The 4828-nt window shown below is 43.5% G+C and overlaps 1 pseudogene across 1 annotated transcript; it reads right to left on the reverse strand.

The window, feature by feature from the left end:
• Nucleotides 1-529: 529 nt before the first annotated feature.
• Nucleotides 530-2488, reverse strand: LOC128595865 (importin subunit alpha-1-like; annotated as a pseudogene). The gene has a single exon (XR_008382998.1). The product of XR_008382998.1 is annotated as an importin subunit alpha-1-like (transcript).
• Between the last annotated feature and the right edge of the window lie 2340 nt (nt 2489-4828).

A 4828-nucleotide genomic window follows, 5' to 3' on the forward strand; every position in this document is an offset into this window, starting at 1 on the left:
TCACCTCCCCATAGCATTTCAGTGATACTGTCTGTAGCACTGATGACAGTTCCAGCTTGAGAGCTGACAACATTGCTGAAAAACTTTTTCCCAGTTGCTAATTACTAAATCCAATTACAAGTTTCTAATTAGCATCTCTAAGAGACCATGACAATGAGAAAAGCTCTTCCCTTTCCATGATTCCAGGAGCAGGAAAGTCTCCCATGGAAGGAGCAGAAAATGCTGAGGTCTGACTTATGAGGGACTGGCAGTGAATCACGTATGCCCCACTGAAAACTCCACTTCCCCGGGAAGTTTCTCTACCCCAAAGCGAGTTCGCTCCTAACCTTCATACCACTGAGCCACACCATGATGTAAGTTCTGAGCAAGGAAAGGGAAATAGACAAGTACTTGAGAAGAATTTTCAAAGAGATAGAATAAAAGGAAGAACACGAACCTGAGTATTCACTGACTATTACTCTGGAGATCTAGATGATACAGAAATTTTGTAGGAAGATATTCTTTTCTTTCTTTTTTTTTTTTTTTTTAAAGAAAAGGGTAGACTTTAATCTTTATTTACAGGACACTGCAAGATATGAAATTCCACATAGAAATAAGAAACCCTTTCAGAGGATAGGCTCCAGACAGTATGTATGTACAGTTTGGAACTGTTCAAGTATAGTTTTGTTGTAAAAAGTGCTACAATAACAAACCACGTTTAAAAAGAGTTCGTAGTAGAGAAATAGTTAAGACAAACTTATACCAAACGCAGTACACGACAACTTTGTGCCTCAGCTATACAATCTAAAAGTTAAAAGTCCCAGGAGTCCCATCCTGAACTTGGAACGTATAGCCTTCAGAGGTAGTTTCTGGTACTACATTTTGATCCTCCTCTTCCTCTACAGAGAAATACTTCTCAATCAAGTTTAATGAAGCCTTGTACACAGACTCATTTTCATGGTTTTGTAGAGCTTCAATTTTGTCCAAACCTCCACATTCTTCAATCATTATACTAAGTTTCTCAGTTTCACCTAGTTTTTCAGCAGCCTGAAAGATATTTGAAATGGCATCCAGAATAACCAGAATAATTTTGGTATCTTTTGCAGTTAAGAGGTTCATCAATGGTTCTATTATGCCACAATGAACAAGGTATACAATCTGTTCAACTGTTCCACCACGTGTATAGTTGGTCACAGCCCATACAGCTTCCTTCTGTGTCTTACAGTCTGCCTTAGAGAGAACCCCAACAAGTAATGGGACTGGTCCATGATTCACAACTTGCTGTATCTGGTCCTGACGGCCAGCTGTGATGTTTGACATTGTCCATGTAGCTTCCTTTTGGATGTTAGTTTTGCGGTTGGTCAGCAGGCTGGGAAAGACAGTAAGTGCTCCTGCATCAATTACAACCTGAGTCTGTTCATCTGTCCCAGTGACAATATTCCCTATGGCTCTTAGTGCAGGAGTCACAATTGGCAATTCAGTAGCTCCCAAAAGCTTCACAAGTTGGGGCACAACTCCTGTTTTCACAACCATTTCAATCCATTCGTTTGGACCATCAGTAAGGTAAGAAATAGCCCAGCAAGTATCTGCTAATACCTCTGGATCATCATGATGCAGGAGACGCACTAAAGTAGGAAGAATCTGTTCCACAGCATCTAATGGGGGTGCAGGATTCTTGTTGCGACAAAGGTTTGAAAGTGTCCAGGTAAGATTACGTAAGTAACCACATGATAAAGATGACATATAGGAATAGCTAGAAGAGCCAACAGTGGGTCAACTGCACCATACTTAATAACCAAATCTCGGAAAACTGAACCATCACCTGCAATGTTTCCTAGAGCCCACACAGCTTGTTCACTGATATGAGCATGGGGAGATGCCAACAGAGAAATGAATGCTGGAATAGCACCTCCATCTACCACAGCCTTAGTCTGTTCTGATGTCCCAGAAGCAATGTTAGTTAGTGCCCATGCAGATTCAAACTGAATGGGACTACAATCAGTTCTACCCAAGAAGGACACAAATTTTGGGATCAAACCAGCTCGGATTATATTGTCGATGGGAGGCTTTTTTTCTCTAGAAAGTAGTTTCCTGGCAGCCTGAGTAGCTTGGAGCTGGTTTTCCATATTGGTGCTGTTTATACCTTTGACAATGTCATCCACAGACCAATTTACAGTACCCTGGTTGTTTCGGTTTTCCTGCAGTGGAGAAGTAGCATCATCAGGAAAAGAGCTTACATTTCTCCTTTTCAGCATCTGGTCATCTTTCTTAGCTTTCCTCAACTCCACATTAACTTCTATTCGGCGTCGCCTCATTTCTGTACTGTCTTTTCCCTTGTTCTTGAACCTGTTAAGTCGGGCAGCTGGTGAATTAGCATTCTCATTGGTGGACATGGTTATGAGACAAAGGGAGATAGCTGCACAGCTAGCTCAGGCTTCCACAGGAGGTGGTGCAGCACTCAGAAGATCTGGGTCGGCTGCCCTGGAAACGTCCACTGCAGCTCAGGCAGAACACGGTGTGCGATATTCTTTTCTTGATATGAATAAATATAAGAAATATAAATATAACCACCATAGGAAGTAGTTGCTTGGTGTCCTGCACAATTAAAAGCACAAGAATCTTATGGTTTAATGGCCATTCAAGCTACTTAGTTCAAGAGCGCTGAATGGTCATGAGAGCCACCTACATTTCTTTTTTGCTGAATTTTCAGTAAGGAATACAGGTTACTTTCTTCATTACTTAAGAGTTAGGGGCGGCGCCTGTGGCTCAGTGAGTAGGGCGCCGGCCCCATATGCCGAGGGTGGCGGGTTCAAAACCCAGCCCCGGCCAAAACTGCAACAAAAAAATAGCCGGGCGTTGTGGCGGACGCCTGTAGTCCCAGCTTCTCGGGAGGCTGAGACAAGAGAATCGCATAAGCCCAAGAGTTAGAGGTTGCTGTGAGCTGTGTGACGCCACAGCACTCTACCCAAGGGCGGTACAGTGAGACTCTGTCTCTACAAAAAAAAAAAAAGAGTTAGAAAGCATGAGTTCAAATCACACACTTGGGTTTCCTACCTGCAATCCACATTCGATCCAAATCCATTATTCGAGGTCTCTTGATTTCCAAGTCAGATAGATATTAATTGTGGACAGTCTTTTCTGCACACATGCATACAAAATTATTTTACCAGATGAAGAGGGTCCGGCCACCTGTCACTGTCACTGTTGGCCAACATGCAGAGATGGGGATAGGTCCACCAAACTTGGTCAGAGGCCAGGATTCTGGAGAACAATGAGGGTAGCCTCTCCAAGACTGATCTGTTCTTCCATTTCCAAAATTACAGTTTTATACATTGAAGTTAGAAGTGAAGACCATGTTGACCCTTATCTTAAATAATCCGCAGAACCCGTGACCCACAGCAAACAGTAATTGGTATAACCCATGACAAAAAAAATTCCAATTCAAAAGTTAATCTTCCAAATCAATCCATCTAAACTACTCAAGGTGGCATCTTTAGGGCAGTAGCTAAATTTACAGAACAGTAAGAATAGGAGACAGGGGGGTGAAGGTCAGGCAGGACCCAAACTGACCAGATCAGCTGTGTCAAAGGGGAGACGGGGTGAAGGTCAGGCAGGACCTAATCCGACCAGACCAGATATGTCATGTCTGCCCTAATTGACATACTCCATCTTATTCTCACTATATGTGCTTTCATTTACCCACTTGCACATACATGCAAACACATGTGCATGCATGCACACCAAATAGACAGTCACATACACTCACACTCACAGATCCATTGTTACATACATTCCACCAGAAAGTCACACTCCTCCACAGACTTGTTATCTAAAAATGCACACTAATATTAATTTTGATAGTACTCATTTTAACTGGGGCAAGATGACATCTCATTGTGGTTTTGACTTCTTTAAAATTTCAGTTGAGTATGGGGGTACATACGATTACCACACCCCCCTACTTGGATTTCATTGGGATCTTCTCTTGTGTGAGCATGTGGGTGTGGTGGCAGAGGATTGGTAAATCTCCAACCAAAGGGTACATTGCACAAATATATTGCAAACTTCTTGGGTGAAGGACATACCACTTGACTTTCACTTCACAAAAGCAAGTTGTGTAACCTAATCTTATGAGTGTGAACTTTAAGGACGTACACATTTCTTGACAGTTTCAATGATGATGGGATGCTTAGAGAGGCACGACTTTCTAGAAAAAGGAAAAGATGTGGACCCTTCTTGGGACTTATTAGGGGTAAGACAAGATCATGTGGGACAGGGGTACATTTTCTTGCCTAGAAGCAGGAAAGAAGGCATGACGTGAAGGCCCTCCTTGGCCCCGCCCTGCCTGTTAAGGAAGCCTGTATGTGAGAAATAGGAAAATATTGAAACCTGCAATATGAGTTTGCTTTGCTCATTGTTCATTCTCTTCCTGGCAGCAGGAAAGGGAGTCAGGGCATACCCAAATTGATATAGAGCTTTGAGTGATTTGAAAATAGTACAATATCATTTATGTGAGCTGCAAATGGCCCAAAAAGAGGTTTGAGATCATAATAGGAAGGATGCTTGCTAGTGCAAGGTTCCTTGCCCAGAGGTGCTCTCTGGCTGGCTTCCCCCTCCCCTCCCCGCTCCCCTCTGCTCTCCCCTCCCCTCCCCTCCCCCTCCCCCTCCCCCTCCCCCTCCCCTTCCCACCTCCTCCTCTTCTTCTTCCTTCCTTTTTTTATGGCCGGGGATAGGTTTGAAACCGCCACCTCCAGCATATGGGATCGGCGCCACCCTCTTCCTTCCTTTTTATTTTGAGACCAAGTCTCATTCTGTGCCTTGGGTAGGGCACCATGGCGTTCTAGCTCAC

Source organism: Nycticebus coucang, chromosome 10 (assembly GCF_027406575.1).
Source record: "Nycticebus coucang isolate mNycCou1 chromosome 10, mNycCou1.pri, whole genome shotgun sequence".
NCBI lineage: Eukaryota > Metazoa > Chordata > Mammalia > Primates > Lorisidae > Nycticebus > Nycticebus coucang.